The sequence below is a fragment of the Bos javanicus genome, chromosome 10, assembly GCF_032452875.1.
Source record: "Bos javanicus breed banteng chromosome 10, ARS-OSU_banteng_1.0, whole genome shotgun sequence".
Classification (NCBI taxonomy): domain Eukaryota; kingdom Metazoa; phylum Chordata; class Mammalia; order Artiodactyla; family Bovidae; genus Bos; species Bos javanicus.
Window position 1 is genome coordinate 76,858,727 of NC_083877.1, and position 20,887 is coordinate 76,879,613.

Here is a 20,887-nt window from a genome sequence, read left to right on the forward strand (position 1 = left end):
AAGATTTTGAAGGCAAGATTCATAGGTTGATCTGCTAATGGTCAGGGGCTGCAATTACCCCTGGCGCTCATCTGAGCAGTGGGGCACTGGGGTGGAACAGACAGCAGGATCCATCCATCCCGTGTACAGGCAATAAGGGATACATTGTACTACACTTTAAACAATAATAAAACAAACAAATTCAGTCTGCTTTCTATTATCAACATGTGTTGGCAATCCTGAACAATGTTAGTGATAAAAATATCCTCCTTGAAAAAAAAACTTCTGTTGGTCTAAGTCCTAAATAATTGCTTCAGTTGTTGTTGAGTTTTAAATATATCTCTGTCTATCTATAGCTATATGCTTCAAATTAACACATTTATATAACTTATCTATTGATGAATATTGTGCTCTACATGGACATTAATTTGAGAATTAACCCCTAACTCACATGGAATCACCTACAAGTATTTGTTTCCAGAATAAGTATCTAATGATTTGAAAACACTTTAGTTTCAAACTCTGTGGAATTACATATTCCTGTGTTTAAACAATAGAGTCAAAATAAACAATGATAGCAAATGATTATGAACATGATGAAACAGAATACAAGATAGTTCCATCTTGCTGTCCATGTGACTATGTTAGAAGAACTCAAAAGAACAATGTCTAAGTGCCTTGATTGTTTTCATCGAGAGCTGGATGCTTGTTCTAAAGCGACACAGTGAATAGTTCCAATATTTACTGTCACTCAGCCTTTTCCTGTAAATTTTTTACAGAAGAAAACCTTCAGAAGTTTAGCAACTATAACAGAAATTTATGGTGAGTTTTCTGATGAAGATGTTTTAGCTGAATTTTTTGACTGTGGAGACCATTGGAAAGCAGCTAGATTCTAAACAAACAAATAGATGGACAGCATTATAACTTCTGAAACTGGTTGTGAAGTGGGATCTTTATGAATCTCTGACAAATCTTTTCTGGCCATTATTATCATTTGTTTCATTTCCTGATTGTTGCTCAAAGTTGTCACGTGGAATAGGGGGTTGTTAGAAATGATCTGCCCACAATGTTAACACACCATTGCTCTGAGGTCTGCTTAGTCTCTCAGGTGGAGATGGCCTCTGGGCTGCAGGAACTCTTGCATCTCTTCAGGACAAAGATTCAATATTTTATTAATATTTAAAGCTTTTTCCAACATAGGGATGGTTTTAACAAAACCCGATCTTGACTATTTAATGGCCTGATTGAAGAATCTGTCTTGGTAGCATGGAATGGGCTTTGGAGCATCCATGGAAATCCCAGTATTTAAAAGTTTGATCCCATGGCTGAGGAGTGGTGGGTCTTCTTCCCACTCAAGAATGAAAACTTCTAGCCACCATTCCAGATGGGCAGCCTGGGGGCTTTCACAGGCATAGTGCCCTGACGGTGGGTAGAGGTATGGAGGGCCCTTTACTTTCCTGCCGCCTCCTGGCCGGTAAACAGACCGTTTCCCTGCTGGCTCCAGTGTGTTGTCCCTGCAGGATGGGGAAGTGGAGACTCACCAGTCTGATGAAGGGACACAGTTAAGGTAATGAGGCTGACCCCTAAACCAGTCCTGGCAGACAGGGCCAGGCGGGGCCCTAGGTGGACAGAGATGCTGCCTTTCTCTGAGATGGACTCCCCCACCCAAGACCTGAAAGTCTTACGCAGCAGTCACTCCATTGTGGTCCTACCATCGCATATGTTACCACCACTGCCATCTTCACTCTGCTTCCTAGATACACTTGTAAAGACACAAAAGTGCCACATGGAGGGATTATCACATCCCCATGAAAATGACAAGGAGGACCAGCTCCTTGGGAATCAGCCTGTTCATGCAGGCTTCTGAGCCCAGGGATGCAGAGCAGGGTGGGTTTATGGGGGGTGGGTCTTGGATGGGGAGAGGTCTGGGACAGTGGGACAGGAGAAGAGAATGGTGAACGGAGGGGAGAGGTCTGGCCTGCAGGGCTGGGAGGAGGGCCCAGTGCCCAGGATCGGGACAGGCAGAGGTCTTAGTGCTCACCACTCTGCCTGGTTCAGTCCTGGAATCTTACATTGTCATGTGCTGGGGAGAGTGGGTGGTGCACAGAGATGCTCCAAAGGCAACTGATTTCTTCTTGGAAGCTGTTAAGGTTATTGATTTAAGTCAGGACAGGCTCAAGGGCACTAAGAGATTCTCTTGAAAGGAAATCAAACTGCTTCTCTAGGTGAGTATTGCTTTTTATTTAGGCAAGGGTCTGAATCTATTGAGGGGAGAGCAGCTGGGTTTCACCCCTAGAGCCATCTGGGGAGACCTATAAAGTTTATTGATTGACTTACTTAACTTACACTGGCTAATAATAAAACAACTAGACCCATCAATCAGCTCCCAGGCCCCCCTTGACAATGATTACAGCATGGATTGATTCCTCCTCAGAGATGGCATTTTACGGAGAAAGTACCGAGGGGGTGGGGACGCAGATGCTACTCAGCGACATTCCAGGGCAGCACCGCTGGGAGCTGCTTCTTGCCCAGGTAGGAGTCCCGGGGGAGGGCCAGGGAATAGGCTGCCGTGACCTCTCTGGATAGAAAAGAGCTAGACAGTCCATCAGGAAGGTGGCAGAGGGCTGTCAGACTTCTGTTTGCCAGGTGACAATGGGCAGTGAGTGAAGATATTGATGAGGGCAAGGAAGGAGAGGTGTAGGGAGGAGGGCAGCCAGCCAAGATACCTCAGGGGCCAGCACCCCTACCTTGAAGTCTGGAGCAGGGCCCTTTGGAGGGCGTGCTGCAGGCTTGCCCTTGTGCCAACAGGAAGGACCTGGAGGAGGAGTTATTCGTCCAATTTGCCAAGTGTTTCTATCAGCTTGAGAAGTAAGGCATGTCCTTACCTGAGGTTATTTGCAGCCTTGTTGGAGAGACAAGCTGTTGCCACTTGAATGAGATAATGACCTGAGACCGTGGATGATGAAATGCTGTCAGTGACACACGTTCTACGTGCTATGAGATTTCAGGAAAAGGGTCATCTGTGAGGCCTTGAGGGGGCCTTGAGGGGTTGGGAGAGGTCTCAGAGAGATGATAAGACTTGAACTGGGCCTCCCTAATTCAAGAAGAACAGATGGGTAAATCCATCTTGTAGAAATGTGGCTTCCATTGTCTAATTGGGCAAAGAAATACGTAAGGACTGTGGGATAATGTGCACAGTAGTTAGATGTTAGAGCTCTGAAGTTAAAGTTTTGGTTCCAGCCTGGGATTTTACCGGTTATTATTCATATGGACAAATAATTGAACATTTACAAGTTTTAGTTTTCTTGACTATAAAAGGGGGATAATAATAGTACTATCACGGTAAAGTGGTTGTAAAGATTAAATGAGACTAATGTTTGTAAAGCATTGAACACAGCGCCTGGAGCAGAGAAAACATTCAGTAAATGAAAATCATGACCACTAGTATTACTGCCAGTGCTGGTAGTAATAGTATTCTATTACCACCAGGCTCTTGAGTGCTTTGATTCCTTGTAGAGTACTTGGAGGAATGGATAAAGGGTAAGAAGAGATTCTGTCTCTGTCCGAAGGGAAAGCATGTGTGTGTGTGTGTGTGTGTGTAAAGTCACTTCAGTCGTGTCTGACTCTTTGTAACCCCATGGACTATAGCCTACCAGGCTTCTTTGTCCATGAGATTCTCCAGGCAAGAATACTGGAGTGGGTTGCTATTCCCTTCTCCAGGGGATCTTCCGGACCCAGGGATCAAACCTGCATTTCCTATGTTTTCTGCATTGGCAGGCAGGTTCTTTACCATTGTCTTCCCTAACAGCTAAGTTGGTAAAGAATCTGCCTGCAATGCAGGAGACCCTGGTTTGATTCCTGGGTTGAGAAGATCTGCTGGAGGAGGGAGAGGCTACCTACTCCAATATTCTTGGGCTTCCCTTGTGGCTCAGCTGGTAAAGAATCACCTGCAATGCAGGAGATCTGGGTTTGATCCCTGGGTTGGGAAGATCCCCTGGAGAAGAGGAAGGCTACCCACTCCAGTATTCTGACCTGGAGAACTCCATGGTCTGTATAGTCCATGGGTTGCAAAGAGTCAGACACGACTGAGTGGCTTTCACTTCATTTTACTTCTTTTCCTCTAGAGCCACCTGGAAAGCCCGGGAAAGCACATAGGGAATGATATTCAAAGTTTGAGCTTGCTTTCATCCAGTGGAAAGAACTTCCATGAAATTCTTTCTTTATTTTCTTGGACTCAGAATGTCCTCCTGGCCAGCTGCCCCTCCCGTCCAGAGCCTAGTCGAGCTCCCATCCTCATGAACGCTCTTTCCTCACAGCTCTGACCGTTGGGCTCCCTCTTTCCCTATTGCCTGTGCCTCTCCAATGGCACGAACGGGGGCTGAACAAGGGCATCAACAGGGGTTGACTCCTGTTAATCTCTTCTGTGGCTTTGTTGCATTTCCCCAACAAGGTGCATGTGTCTCAGAAGTAGAAACTTAATAGAGTGCACGCTCCACGGACCTTAGGAGAATGATCGAAACTTGTTGAGGCTACAGACTTTCTTCTATGCCTAGATTGAAGTTTCTGTGCTCTCTCTCCCCTCCCACCCCCATTCCTTTTCATCAAGTCATGCTCAATCCCTGGACCCCAGACACCCTGTGGGGTTCTGCTGTGGATCTCTGTGAACTTCTCAGGATGCTTGAGCCTCACCAGTGAGGAGCCCTACTGGGTAGGAACAGTGCCACTGGCCAGGCTGGGCTTCTGTGAATGACTGGAATGGAAGAAGTTGCCACTGTTCTGGGTCCAGGTTTTGGTGTAATTTCTAGCTTCCTTGGGCTGGAAGAGAAGTTCCCAGAGAGGTGGCCAAATAGGTGTTAATAAGTTAAGTCCCAGTTGAGCCTGACAGCAGAGACAGAGTGTGGTCTATGCTGGGAGGCTGGGGAATGAGCCTCGTCTTGCATTTCTTGTGGCTTTCCTTTAGGACTGGGAAGACTCCCCTGCACCTCCACATCACTTTTTTGAATCTTGTTTTTCAACAGTCTCCTGGAAAGCAGATTATTGGAACCATTTCTGTTCCTCTCATCCCTGTTTTATTCTCTAACCCCCAGTGTTAGGCTTAGAGGGAAGATTAACATGGAGATACATGGCTAGGTGAGGAGAGAGAGGCTTCTGGATTGTTAAAAGAAATGAAAGCCAAATGGGGAGCACATACATCAGAAATAAGTGGTTTTCCTGGTGGCTAAGTGGTAAAGAATCCACCTGCCAACAAAGGAGATGCGGGTTCAACCCCTGGGTTGGAAAGATCCCCTGGAGAAGGAAATGGCAACTCATTCCAGCATTCTTACCCAGGAAATCCCATAGGCCACTCCAGTATTCTTACTTGGGAAATCCCATAAGCAGAGGAGCCTGGTGGGCTACAGTTCATGGAGTCACAAAGGAATTGAACATGACTCAGCTGCTAAGCAACAACAACACAAGGCCAGGTACACATAGACTAGGGACAACCAGTCATAATAGCAAGGATAAAACTGAACTCTGGCCTAAGTCTCTGCTTCTTTAAGGAGAGGCACTTTGGCCCAAATATCATGGTGATTATTCTATATATGGTAGATATTTCTGCAAGCTCATGCTGTCCTTTTTGACTATGTGAGGCCCTTACTTAGAACCCAAAGGGAAAGGAGAGGAGGCCCAGGAGTCCACTGAGGAGGTGGACAGTGGCATAACACAGCCAGCAACCAGCCAGTTTAGGGCTTGGAGGGCAGAAATAAGTGACCCTTGACTTCTGCAAGCCCTCCTGAAAGGCACCAGTAGAGATCGAGCAGGGGTGCCATGAGGAGAGTGTGCAGAGTCAAGGTGTGAACTTGAAGCAGCCTGGAGAATGAACAGGTTGAAGAAACTCTAAGAGAAGACAACCCTTTGGGGATCCAACAGAGGCATATCCGGGAGCAGTGGCCTTCCACAGAAATAGTTACATAAAGGGCTCCTAACCCTTCAGGAGATGAAAAAGAAACCAATCTCCAGTGCAATACCAGAGTGCCTTGGGTGGTATTCACAGCCCCTCCAGAGGCGGGGAAAGGAGCACGGTTCCTCACTCTCCCTCTAACTAGTTCTCCTTTGCTTTTTCCTGGGCAGACAAATGTGGTAGGACTAACGAGCCATCGGAATGGGAGAAAAATGGAACTTCCATCAGCAGTGCTTTCAGCTAGCTGGGTGAGGATCAGGCAAGATCTCTTAGAGAACAAGAAAGACATGGGCCACTTTCATTTTTTTCAGGTATACTAAAAAAAAAGGAGAAATGTCAAAACAATCACAAGAATTGTGATTTTTTTAAAAAGAAACTTTCATTTAATAAATTGGTATAATTTAGCACCAAAGGCACTGAGTTATTCACAAGATAATTATAGGGCTTTTAAAATATATGAATTTATAATGTATGATTGGCAGTCTGAGTTAGATAATGGGACAATGTGTTTCAGTTGTGTGATGAACATCATCGTCTTTCAGCGTTGCTGCGGAGTAGCTCTGAGACTGTATGTGTAACCTCATTTGGAGATGAATCAGAATTTTAAGTCTGAAGCCTTTGGTTGACTTGGGATAAATAGTATCCCCAACACAATACTCGCCTCCCCAGTAGCCCTTGGATTAGCAGAAATAAGGAGTTTACGTAAGTGCAGCATTTTATAAAGACTTAGATAGTATTTAATAAAGATCCCTTTGTTGAATTAGGGAGATTTTAAAGAAGGGATTATTATAGCTTTTGGGACAGTATTTGTGGGGAACCTTTTACCTCTAAGGGCCTAAATGTCTTGAAAGCATTGCCAGTGAGATTTAGTTAGACACATACATTCATGAAAAATCTAAAAAGATGGAGATAAAATTGCAAAATGGTGAAAGGAGAATTGTCCCTTCTCATTTGTGTGTGTATGTCACAAATCTTGTGACTCATTTCCAAGGTTTGGGCCTCACTTGTCCCTTATTCCTGCTGTGTCCAGTTCTGTGGGGTGCCAGCTAGTTCCCACAGGTGCAGCTGACCATGCTGACCTCAGATCCACTCTGTATGGCCTCACTTTCTGCCTTCAGGCCTCTGAGTAACATTGTGGGTGGGGCACACGGTAATGTGCTCAGCACTCACACATGGGTGACCGCAGACGTCCATGGGGAGAATCTTTGCCCAGTGGTCTGGGTGGCAGTGGAGAGCTGCTGACACCCCACTTCCCTCTTTTGGTTGTTGCTGAGTCACCTTTCAGACTGTGACTCTCTGGTCTCCTTGGACAGTACAAGCCGAAGACTGGAGGCATGGCCACCTCCAGACACAGCTCTGTCTTAGTTCCTTTTTCTTCCTGCATCAATTCCCTTCTCCCTCACTTCCCCTTCTTTGATTGCATTCCCCAGAGAGCTTGCACTCAGGTCTCTGTTTTACTCTCTGTGATCCCCAAATCCTTTTGTACAGGAGCTAGTGGTGCACTTGATCTTTTTACTATTTTTTTGCATTTGATTTTTGGAATCTCAGTGCAAGAACTGACACGGGAATTTGTCACAAACCATCTATTGAAATTTCTTTTCTTTTTAATTTCTGATTATGTCATTTAACAGTTATCTCTCCTTCCTAGCCTTGAGTAACCTATAAATTTGATCATAAAATTTATTGGCTTTTCACAAAGCCATCAATAATCAACCTCTGTAACCTGATCTCAGGCTTCATTCTTGATAATTACCCTCCTGCGGCCTCACCTCCTACAAGTGCACAGACGGCCAAGCTCTTCCCTCTCAAGCTCTTGTACGTGTTCTTTTTTCGGTGTGGAATCCTCGTCCCTCAGATTTTTCGTGTGGATAGTGCCCTATGATGCTTTGTTGTTTTTTTTAGTCGCTAAGTTGTATCTGACTCTTTGAGACCCCATGGACTGTAGCCCACCATGATCCTCTGTACATGGGATTCTCCAGGCAAGAATATGGGATTAGGTTGGCATTTGCTTTTCCAGGGTATCTTCCTGACCCAGGGATCAAATCCATGTCTCCCGCATTACAGGAGGATTCTTTACCACCGAGCCACCAGGGAAGCCCCTATCATGCTTTAGGACTCAGCTTAACTCTCACGTCTCAAAGGGGACCTCCATGACCATTGTGCTTATGTCATACGGCACTTATCCCACTCCATGGGTACCATGGATCCATTCATTAGTTTGCCTTTTTATTGTCAGTTGCCCTAATTGGAATGAAATCTCCAGGAAGGCTGGGATGAATTCTCCAGGCAGTCCGTTTTCTTTGCTGTTGTCTCTAGCACCAGTCCAGGTTCTGACACCCGAGGTCCAGGTTCTGACACCCAACAGGGGCTCAATCAGTTTTTGATACATCCTTTCCACTTCTGCACTGGATCCCATCCCCTCTCACCTCCTCAAGGGCGTTGTGCCACTAACCCTCCTTCCTCTCCTCTCTATCATCATCATCCCTTATTAGGATCATTCCCATCAACAGACAAATACACTGTAATTTCTCCTACTTAAAAAAAACAAAGCCAAACGAACAACTGCTCTTAACCCACATCCTTTTTCAGTTGACACACTACATATTTCATTTGTTGTATTTGTTGTCTGTCTTCTCCATGAGATGAGAATCTCCACAAGGGAGAGATTCGTGTCTGTCTGTGGCTGCATCTCTAATGCCTGGAAAATAGTAGTCACTCACTAAAAATGTGGTGAATGTATGAGTCATTTTGCAGAATGAATGAATGTATAAAACAAAAGAGACTTTCTTAATCAATGGAGAAAAAAAATCAGTCTATATCTTGACCAATGTCTAGATAACTTAAAAGATAACATTCAACTAATAAGCAATATACTTAAGACAGATTTGCAGGGGTATGTGGTAGCTATCTAATTGTGTCAGTGATGTGGGGAAGAATTTTATTCCACTCTGAGGTCCTGCCTTTTAATGTGGAAAGCTCAACAAGGCAGTTTAATGGAGAAAGGAAAAACCAGTGACAGGCTTCTGAGCATTAAGATAACAGCCAGCTTTGTCTTAGAGACGAAAAACTGAGGCCCAAAGGTAGTAATTTTTCTCATTTTCTGTGTTCTCCCCTTTAATGGCCTAGGACATAATTATCTATAAAACATACCCAGATAACTAACTCACAGTAAAAGGAAAGTTGTTGTCCTTAGAAATTTAACACCACCAATTGCTTTTTAAGGCTGAGTGCCAAAGAATTAATGCTTTTGAACTGTGGTGCTGGAAAGGACTCTTGAGAGTCTCTTGGACAGCAAAAAGATCAAACCAGTCAATCTTAAAGGAAACCAACCATGAATATTCATTGGAAGGACTGATGCTGAAGCTGAAGCTCCAATACTTTGGCTACCAGATACCAAGAGGCAACTCGTTGGAAAAGACCCTGATGCTGGGAAAAATTAAAGGTAAAATGAGAAGGGGTGGCAGAGAACGAGATGGTTGGATGGCATCACCAACTCAATGGACATAGTTTGAGCAAACTCTGGGAGACAGTGAAGGACAGAGAAGCCTGACCTGCTACAGTCCATGGGGTCACAAAGAGTCCGACACGACTGAGTGACTGAACAATTGCTTTCTGGAAACTTGATATGCAATAATAGAGCCGCCCAGGAGGTGGCGACTTGCCTTTCTCTCCAAGAGGTCTCCGCAGTAGCAGGCCACTGAAGGGCACAGAGCTACTGGGACCTGGCCAGGTCAGCTGGCTGGGTCAGCCAGGCAGGGCCTCTAGGGAGCAGAGCCCCCAAACAAGGCTCTGCCTCAGAATGCTTCATTCTTGTTGGCTAAACCCCCATAAGTAAAATAATTGCTACTGAAAAAGATACAGTTTTAAAGCTTCAGATGCAAAAGAACTACAGATCCGGGATGGTTGGCAGGTCCACAGTTGGGATATTTATCTCAAATTCAGGGAGTTTGAAAATCTAGGACAGCTCCTTGGCAACCCAGTACTGACGGTCCTTTTGTTCGACTTTTCTGAGGCAACAGCCTCTGAGAGCCAACCGGATTTTCTCCATGAGAGAGACTCAACCTGGCCAGCATTCTACCACAGGAATTATGAACCTGAGATCTGGGGTCCACATGGGGTCGCAAAGAGTCGGATACAACTGAGTGACGAACACACAACCCCTATAAGGGGGCGCTAGTGGTAAAGACCCTGCCTACCAATGCAGGAGACCCAGGTTCCATCTCTGGGTTGGGAAGATCCCCTGGAGGAGGAAATGGCAACCCACTCCAGTATTCTTGCCTGGAGAATCCCATGGACAGAGGATCCTGGTGGGCTACAGTCCATGGGGTTGCAGAGTCGGACACGACTGAAGTGACTCAGCACACACACACACAAGCACACACAACCCCTACAACTGGGTGTAGGATTGTGTGTGAGGGTTGGAGGTGGGGGGTGTGTTGACAGATACTTACAGTTTCTAGAGAAGAAAATGCATTGTTTTCATCAGTCTTTCACAGAGCTCCATGATTCAAAAAGAGAAACTACTCTGAAAATCTTCCCAGAATTTCTCCCCAGAGGCCTCATGGACTCTACCCAACTCTGTCCCCTGAGATACTCAAGTTCTCCAGTTGTCATTAAGAGGGGTATCAGGGATTGGCAAAGAGACAGAAATATCAGTTATTTAAACAGAGAGGGTCATCTAATGATTGGAACTAAGTGTAAAGTTGTTAACTAGGTAACAGAAAAGGCAAAAAGAGTGCACTAAGGTATCACAGAGTCAGCAACTGCAGGAGCAGCCCCCACCCCTAGGACCAGGTGTGGGGAGAGGTGGGAACTGTTAAAACTTAGAAACCTGAAATCAGATGTTGAGGAGGAGGTTCTGCTCAGCTGAGCTGGAATCTCTGAGCCACAGAGGGGTCCAGGTGGTTTGGGAGGGGAGAGTGGGGGGGGGTGGGTAGGGTGTGGGAACCCGGTGTCTCCTGGGAGGGGGGAGTGTGATGAGGCTGTAAGTGATGGGGAAATGGTGAACTGCATACACATCCTGCATAAAAACTGCGTACAAATTTTGCTACAGGATTCACCTTCACTGCCAGGGTGAAGAGGGGAGACTAGGCTGACATGGATAGGATCGAGAAACCCAGGCAGGAAGGAACAAGCCCCTTCTTACTCCTCCAGCCGTGCTGTCTCCCTCTAGGGTCTCCCATTGGAAGAGCGAATTTGGAGCCAGTTGGCAAAGGTGAAATCTGATTTGCAGAGTCCCAGCTCTAGATCACAAGGCTGAGCACAGAAAGCTAGGTTTGAAGCCCAAGCTGACATAGCTTCCTCCCCTTGACCTTCCCTCTACTCTGCAATCAAAGCCATAGTCAGCCCATCATTTGTCCTTTAGATTTTCTGTACCTGTGCACAGGGTGCCTTAAGCTTCGAGGGACACATATTAAGCTCTCTCAGTGGACAAATTGATCCCCATTTTTCTCAGCTTATGACAAGGCCCCTATATTCCCTTCTCTCCCCCAGGGATGGGACTGGACTCACAATACAGCAAAAACTTTGCCCAGAAACGCTCTTTTTTCATTTCTAAGCTCCTGGCTGTTTTGTCACTATGAATGAGGGGTACGATAGTAAACTGGTTTTCTCTGGCTTCCTTTCTTCCAAAGCCTGAACCATGGTCTGAACCTCTCCTTGGAATGTGAGCTCTACTGCCTTCAAAATTTCTAACATCTTGTTATATATGTACTCAGAAAAGTGAATAGAGCAACTGGGTTGCCTTATTATTTTCAAAGCATCAATATTCTTAAAAGTTTTCAAGCCTGAGAAGAGTGGACCTTTTAGGTCCACTGGGGACTATTCAGGTAGAGAAGAGATGCTATGAAGCTTGCCTCAGGGTCTCGGAATTGTGTATCAGCTGAAACCACTAACCTGTTTCTAATCCCTGGTAGGAGGATTGACAACTCTGGGATTGCTTCGGAGGGCTATCATCTACCTCACTGCTTACTGTGAGGATTAATGAGATCATATATGCAAAAGTATTTTGTAAACTAGAAGGCACAGTGTGCAGACATGAGCTGGACTGTCGTGAGTATGGAAGCTTTAAGGGGGCCTTGATTATCTAGAATTTCTAAAGACACTTCAAAGCAGGCACTTGTAGTTCAAAGAGGAAACTTTTCTTTTCAAAATTAGATCCAGAGCAAACAAAGGGATTGTTTGGCAAATGTATTTGAGGGAAAAAAAAAAAAAATACCCCAAGAGTATTAGCAACGCTGAGCGATTACAGTAAAGCTGATAAGTACGGCCCCACCCATATGTTCCTGGCCTGTTCCAGGGTCATCTATAATGTGTTCCTCACTTACAACAGCTTTCTGTTGCTTGTTGCCTGCAGGTATGCCCTGGCACTTGGGGCATGCTTAGCCCTGAGGTCGACAGGGACCGAACGCCCCAGGAGCAATCTTTACCCTTGAGGTCTGTGTACCTGGGTCCTCAGGGGAGCCCAGTCGGATAGAGCCCCCCTCCCCCCAACCAGTGGTGAGCGGCTCACTAACTCCCTTTGTTGACTTGTTTCCTTTCTTGTCTCACTTTCTCTACTCTCTCAAAGAATTTTCTGGAATCACCACTCCCATCAACTACTTGCAACTTGAATCTTTGCCCCAGAGTCTGCTCTTGGGAAGAACTCAAACTGTGGCAGAGAAGTCTGGAGGGCTTGCCTTTGGCAGGCAAATGTAACGTATATTAGCTGAAAATTTCTCTGTCAATACAGCTATTGGGTGCTAAGCAAAATGGCTAAGTAACAAGAATAACTGCCATTTATTGATAGTTTTCTTCATGCCAAGCATGATCCTAAGCTCCTTTCACATACCTCATTCATAGTGACCTTCAAAGTGGGTGCTCTTCTTATTAGATGAGGTAACTGAAGTGCAGTGGCTTGCCAAAGTCATGTAAGTTGTAAGTGAAAGAGCTGGGATTCAGACTCTGGGAATTTGATTCCAGGGCTCATACTTTTATCTGCTCAGCATAGTTTTCAAACTGTTGGCCACTGAATAAGCAAAGAGCCAAGGAGCCTGGCCCCATTCCTCATGTTGTTTTAAAAGGCCTAACTCAAGGCTTGCTGAAAGACAGAGGGTATAGTAAGATAAGTGTAGGTTTGAGAATTCAAAACCACATTCTACCTCCACTTATCAGCTTTGTGGCCTTGAACAAATCACTTCTCCTCTGACCCTCAGTTTAAATCATATGTGTAGCATGGGGTGGCAGAGGTTGGTGAAAAATAATGCCCGACTCATGGGACTACAGTCAGCGTCAAATGAGATGATGTGTGTGGAGCACTGGGCAAACTCCAAGCATGATGGACAATTTTGGATGCTATGGCATCAGTCATGGGTTCTCAGCTCCCTCCTCTGCAGATTACCATCCCTTTTAGCCCAATTCCCAGGGCCCAGGACTCTCACCTGCTGCTTCCTTAAAGGAGTTAGGATGTAGGTGACAGAGGGCAGGACTTTGGAATCTGACAGGCAGGGATTTCAATGTCATAGTCTTTGCTGTCTCTATCTTAAAAAAAAAACTCCAGACAGTTATTGAATGTCTCCATGCAGTCCTCTATTTTCTCATCTATACAATGGGGATAATAAAACAGGACTGTGAAAAGTGTTAAATAAGGCAATGCATACAAGTACTTAGCACAGTCCAGCACATCTTAGTGCTCAAAGCATTGTTCAGTTCAGTTCAGTCACTCAGTCGTGTCCAACTCTTTGGGACCCCATGAACCGCAGCACGCCAGGCCTCCCTGTCTATCACCAACTCCTGGAGTTTACCCAGACTCATGTCCATTGAGTCGGTGATGCCATCTAACCCTCTCATCCTCTGTTGTCCCCTTCTCCTCCTGCCTTCAATCTTTCCCAACATTAGGGTCTTTTCAAATGAGTCAGCTCTTCCCATCAGGTGGCCAAAATATTGGAGTTTCAGCTTCAACATCAGTCCTTCCAGTGAACACTTCCAGATGTTCAAGTTGGTTTTAGAAAATGCAGAGGAACCAGAGATCAAATTGCCAACATTTGCTGGATCATTGAAAAAGCAAGAGAGTTCCAGAAAAATATCTATTTCTGCTTTATTAACAAGGCCTTTGACTATGTGGATCACAATAAACTGTGGAAAATTCTGAAAGAGATAGGAATACCAGACCACCTGACCTGCCTCTTGAGAAACCTGTATGTAGGTCAAGAAGTAACAGTTAGAACTGGACATGGAACAGCAGACTGGTTCCAAACAGGAAAAGGAATACATCAAGGCTTTATATTGTCACCCTGCTTATTTAACTTCTATGCAGCATACATCATGAGAAACGCTGGGCTGGATGAAGCACAAGCTGGAATCAAGATTGCTGGGAGAAATATCAGTAACCTCAGATATGCAGATGACACCACCCTTATGGCAGAAAGTGAAGAAGAACTAGAGCCTCTTGATGAAAGTGAAAGAGGAGAGTGAAAAAGTTGGCTTAAAGCTCAACATTCAGAAAACGAAGATCATGGCATCTGGTCCCATCACTTCATGGGAAATAGATGGGGAAACAGTAGAAACAGTGGCTGACTTTATTTTTCTGGGCTCCAAAATCACTGCAGATGCTGACTGCAGCCATGAAATTAAAAGCACATATTTCTTGGAAGGAAAGTTATGACCAATCTAGACTGCATAGTAAAAAGCAGAGACATTACTTTGTCAACAAAGGTCTGTCTAGTCAAGGCTATGGTTTTTCCAGTAGTCATGTATGGATGTGAGAGTTGGACTATAAAAAAAGCTGAGCACCAAAGAATTGATGCTTTTGAACTGTGGTGTTGGAGAAGACTCTTGAGAGTCCCTTGGACTGCAAGAAGATCCAACCAGTCCATCCTAAAGGAAATCAGTCCTGGGTGTTCATTGGAAGGACTGATGTTGAAGCTGAAACTGCAATAGGTACTGTTATTAATATTATTGTTGTTACTGTTGATTTTATGAGAGAAAAATAGGGGCCGAATGTAGAGACAGGCAAAGTCTGACTGATTTTACATAATATATAAGAAGAGAATTATTAGCGGTTTCCATCTACTTAAGAGAAAGTGAGAACGCCTCAATCTGTCATTGCATTCCTGTTTACATTCAAATTCTGTACATCTTGCTGGAGAAAAGGATAAAGTTCTGAAGAAAAAATAGTTTTGAAAGCAACAATGATACATCAAATGATAATGAAACAAATGATACACAAAAGATAAAATCTGTGACAGTGAATACACTTGCATTCCTCATAAGTAAACAGAAGCTTTTCTTTCTGAATCTTGCTCCCTCCCCTGACTCCCCAAATCAAACAAGTGTGTGTGTATATGTATGTAGAGGGAGGGGGCCAGCTGGGGGAGTGCAATGTACTGACTTGGGAAGGCGAAAACAGGGCTAGAAAGACCTCCCTCCGAAGCCAGGCATGGACTCTGAAAGGAGCATGTCAGGGCAGAAGTGTGGGCAAGGAGGGCCAGAAGACTGGAGACACAGGCAGTAAACGGTGAAAAAGAAAGCTGGTGAGGGCCTTCTACCTTGTGGCTGGCACTGGAGGGATTGCGTCCCTCCGCCTGGGCACCAGGCCTCGTGGGAGCGGACCTGCTGGGTCTCCCCACCCTGTGCTTAGCGGGGCAGAAGTGCCTATTGGAGACTCAGCACTTGTTAAATTGTCACCGCATCAAAGAAGAGAGATGTGACATTTCCCCAACCCCCGAAAGTGAAAGAAGAAAGGGTTCTTTACTTTCAGGGCCATATCCTGAATGACAGAGGTCATTTTTTTGCAACTGATCTGTGTGGGTGCAGGCTTCTAATTGTTTCCTGAATTACCTGCTATCTATTAGCCATCTGGCCGCTTGCCAGAACATGCTAATGTCTCCAGAGTTCCTGGCCTGGAGTTTTGAGGAGCAGATTTCTGGTTTTGTCTTTGGGAATGTAGGACTTGGAGTGCAGGCCCTGTGAGCCCCACTGGCAGAAACTCTGTCCTCTCCTCTGCCCTTAGCTGTGCTGAGGGCAATGCCCAGGCACAGCGCACAGCTCCCAGCTGTGCCTGAGAGAATGCCCAGGAACCTAGTGCACAGTCATGCCGATGCCAATGAGGAACGTGGCAGCATCTCCTCTTTCTCTTGGATCCTGGACTCCACACCTGTAGGAGATTTAGCTTTATCAGAATGTCCTGGAAACCCTTCTGAGAAAAAGGTTTTTTGGAGTTGATGTCATTTGCTTAGAGAATAAGGAAACTCTTCAAATAATCTTTTGTTTGGGGAGAAGAGGGTAAGAAGGGTGTGAGAATTCAATAGGCCCGTTCTTCTGTTGAGTAAGGGCAGAGCTTGGCCATCACCCAGGAGGGCTGAGTATCCTCAACATCAGTTACTCCCATGACCTTAAAAACACACAGTGAAACGTCATCATGTGGGAGGGTGCACAAACATATGCACCCTTTTCATTATTTAAAAATTTAGAAACTCTAGAAAAGCAAAAAGAAAAAAACATTCAAAATTTCATTTCTCTAAGATAATTATTGTTAACCTTTTGGTGTATCTTTTACCTTTCTTTTTCTATTCTATTTTATACCTGTTTATGAAAAAAAAGTGTATTTTGATAAAAAAATATTTTGTGAATACAGAACACTTTGTCTTGTTCTGTGCCTCACCCCCCTCTCCGCCCGAGCTCTCCTCCCCATCATTCTTTCCCAGGTGTCTTTGCTTGGTCCTCCCCCCTTAGGCTCTGAATTCCTCCTGGGTCATGACCCTCCTATTGAAGTCTAACCAGCTTTCTTGATGGTATCATCCAGACCCCTGTTATTTGGTACAATCTTATGCCATGGACTGCTAGCCTCCACCTATACTCCAGATTAGGAATCAGCAAACTTTTTCTATGAAGGATCAGATGGTAAATAATTTAGGTTGTGCAGGCCATATACAGCTCGTTGCAACTACTCAACTCCGCTGTTGTAGCATGAAATCATCCAGAGACAAATATGTAAATGGATGAGCAAGGTTATGTGCCAATAAAACTTTATTTATGGATGCTAAAAAAATACAGTGGTGCCATCTAATCTTTTGGAAGTGTCTGAAGGATATATCCTTTAGCACCAGAGTTTATGATTAGCTCTATGGTAATCCTCAGAGAATTTCTTTTATGGGGCTTAGATAGAACAGGGCTCACATACCAGCCGGACTGGTTCCAAAGGACTAAAATCCAGGACCTTTGGTTTTAAGCATTTATTTTCATTTATGTACATATGGAGAAAGAGGAGCAGGTGGAACTGCTTAGAAGTAGAGAAAGTGTACCTGTCAATTCACTTGATCAAAAACCAAGCAGGCAAATATTGGACCAGCTCTCCAACGGTAAACATTTAGAAAACTAGACAAAGTGTATGAAACTACTGTTTTCACAAATTTCAGACATTTGCCGAGAGAATGGAAGCAAAATGAGGTGATCCCTAGATTGCTTCTGCATCTTGCCTAGAAGCACATTCCAGACCACAGTGCAGGGATGGAAACAAGCAGGACGTAGGAATCGAATCTTACTGAGTAGAGGGGACAAAGACCAGGGGAGGCTGAGTCAGTTGGAATTTGCCAAACAGAGAACCAGGAAGAAGAGCACCACTCAGAGGAAGAACTGCAGAAAGCTTTGCTGGAGTTCTTAAAAGGATTTGGCTGAATCCTAGGACACATGCAGAGTTTTCATGATTTTGGGAAAAAAGAAACTACAGGGGAAAGAACAAGTACTGGGGAGCTGCAGACTGAACGCCTCCAGAAGCTTGTACATGGTTGGAGTTGCTGAGCTCTAATCAGCTAGACTAAAGAGACCACTCTGAACATCTGGAATATTCAGTAAAGACCTTAGAAAAGCAGGATCTTGGGAATGAGACCCAAATAGCCCTGCAGTAAAAGTCACTCAAGATCAGCCCCAACAAAGCTTGCAAACTCATAATGATCTGTAAAAGACTTTGACCACCAGAACAAAATTCAAAACTCTTTGAAGGAAGAAAAAAAAAAAAATCTGTCCCTCAACGGTGTAACATTTACAATCTCCCGCATTTCTTAAAACAGTTACTTGACATACAAAAAAGAGAGAGAGAGAAGTCAAAAAATGAGAGATATGAGGCAATTAGCAGGTGAGACCCTTTTAAAGCATTATACGTATGCTAAAGGATTTGAAGGAAAACGTAACCAAGAGAGAAATAGAAACTATAAAAGAAATCAAATGGAACTTTTAGAAGTAAAAAATACATCTGAAATGAAAAATTAGACACCGCAAAGGAAAAATATTAGTGAAATTAAAAACACAGCAATAGAAACTATTGAAACTGAAGCACACCAAGGAAAAAGAATGAACAAAAATGAACAAAGTTTCAATGGCCTATGGAAAAACATCACAAAGTCTGACTTACATAGGTTGATAGTAACAAAACAAGGGGAGGGACTTCCTTGATGATCCAGCGGTTAAGAATCCACCTGCTAATGCAGGGGACACAGGTTTGAGCCGTTATTCAGGAAGAGCTCACGTGCCTCGGGGCAACTAAGCCTGTGTGTCAGAACTACTGAGCCCACGCTCTAGAGCCCGTGTGACGCAGCTACTCTCTACGCTCACACACCGGGGAGAGGCCACCACAATGAGAAGCCCACGCACCACAACCAGAGAAATCCCTCAGGCAGCAACAAAGACCCCACACAGCCGAGAAAGTAAAATAACTAATAAATTAAAAAATAATAAAACAAGGAGACAAGTGGAAAATATTTTTGAAAAAATAATGGGTGAAAAAAATTTTTAATTTTGACTCATAGATTCAAGAAATTCAACCATGCAGGATATACATAACTGCAAAGGGACACAAGAAGGACTTTATGGGGTGATAAAGTGTTTTGTGGAGAAGGCAATGGCAACCCACTCCAGTACTCTTGCCTGGAGGGTCCCATGGACGGAGGAGTCTGGTGGGCTGCAGTCCGTGGTGTCACTGGGAGTCGGACACGGCTGAGCGACTTCACTTTTACTTTTCACTTTCATGCATTGGAGAAGGAAATGGCAACCCACTCCAGTGTTCTTGCCTGGAGAATCCCAGGGACAGCAGAGACTGGTGGGCTGCCGTCTATGGGGTCGCACAGAGTCGGACACGACTGAAGCGACTTAGCAGCAGCAGTAGCAGCAGCAGCAGCAGCAGCAGCAGCAGCAGCAGCAGCAGCAAAGTGTTTTGTACCTTGACAGCAATGGTAATGGTGGCAGTTGTGGAAGTATGTGTGTTTGGATTTTAGAAGTCATGAATTCATGTAACACATTCAATTCCAATCCAGCGCATCCCATAAATGTATCTCCATGGTGAGAACACTTCTCTGTGGTAAGAATCCTGGCTCCCAACAACATTGACATATATGTTCATTTGCCCATTGTTTGAGAATTTTGCTGTACAACTAGAAGATATAATACTATAGAAAATAAACTAGAAAAAAGTTTAAGATTTTGTTTTCACTAGATTGAGTGTATATAATCAGAATGTGCTCAAAAATTCTTTGGATTAATTTTTCCCCCCTCACTTCAGTAAGATTATGTTATACTTTTAAAATATATTTATATATCTGTCAGGGTCCAGTCAGGAGGCAGAAACTACAAAAGTTATTTTAACAGAGAGAACTTAATATAAATATTTGTTAATGAGGTATTAATAAGTAGGTACCTAAACAGATTTAAAAAGAACTTTAAGGCAGCAGTTCCCAAACTTTTTAGTTTCAGGAGTTTTTAAAATAGTTTTACAAACTCACTGAGGACCCCAAGGAACTCATATGTTGGCTAAAGCCAGTGGTATTTATCACCAGTAAGCTCACTTGGTAAAGAATCCCACTTCAGTTTTCTGGCCTGGAGAATTCCATGGGCTGTATAGTCCATGGGGTCTCAAAGAGTCAGATACTACTAAGCAACTTCCATATTCAGCATTCACATTTATCACCAATGTTAGAAAATAAAACTGAGAACTTTTCTACAACATTTATTTTTTAAAAAAATTTAAAAATAACAGGCAAGGTAAGTGGGGAAAATGTGTAGGGAAAAGATGGATATAGGGTATAAACTTCTAGTTGTAAGATGAATATGTTCTGGAGGTCTAATGTGTAGTGTAGTGACTTCAGCTAACAATGATGTTTTCTATACTTGAAAGTTGCTGAGAAAGTAGATCTTAAAAGTTTGCACCACACACACACACACACACACACACACACACAATGGTGAGTATGTGAGGTGATGATGTGTTAATTAACCTTATTGTGATAATCATTTTGCAAGATATATGTATATCAAATCATTGCATTCTACCCCTTAAACTTACAATGTATGTCAATTATATCTCAATAAAGTTGAAAATAAAAACATCTGGCTCAAATGGTAAAGAATCTGCCTGCAATGCAGGAGACCTGGGTTTGATCTCTGGGTTGGGAAGATCCCCTGGAGAAGAGGACGGCTACCCACTCCTTGGAAGAAAATCTATGACCAACCTAGACAGCATATTAAAAAGCAGAGACATCACTTTGCCAACAAAATTCCATCTAGTCAAAGCTATGGTTTTTCCAGTAGTCAGGTATGGTTGTAAGAGTTGGACTATAAAGAAACTTGAGCACTGAAGAACTGATGTTTTTGACCTATGGTATTGGAGAAGACTCTTGAGAGTCCCTGGACTGCAAGGAGATCCAACCAGGTAATCCTAAAGGAAATTAGTCCTGACTATTCTTTGGAAGGACTGATGCTGAAGCTGAAACTCCCAATATTTTGGCCACCTGATGCAAAAAGTGACTCACTGGAAAAGACCCTGATGCTGGGAAAAATTGAAGGCAGGAGGAGAAGGGGATGACAGAGGATGAGGTGGTTGGATGGCATCACCGACTCAATGGACATGAGTTTGAGTAGGCTCCGGGAATTGGTGACGGACAGGGAAGCCTGGCATGCTGCAGTCCATGGGGTCACAAAGAATTGGACATGACTGAGGGACTT

General features: G+C 44.2%; 1 long non-coding RNA gene across 1 annotated transcript; it reads right to left on the reverse strand.

Moving 5' to 3' along the window:
• Positions 1 to 803: 803 nt before the first annotated feature.
• LOC133254838 (uncharacterized) lies at positions 804 to 5,416 on the reverse strand. Its single transcript, XR_009738784.1, has 4 exons — positions 5,304 to 5,416; positions 2,727 to 3,073; positions 2,021 to 2,121; positions 804 to 1,493 (listed from the first exon to the last, which is right to left on the reverse strand). It is a non-coding gene; the product is annotated as an uncharacterized LOC133254838 (long non-coding RNA).
• Between the last annotated feature and the right edge of the window lie 15,471 nt (positions 5,417 to 20,887).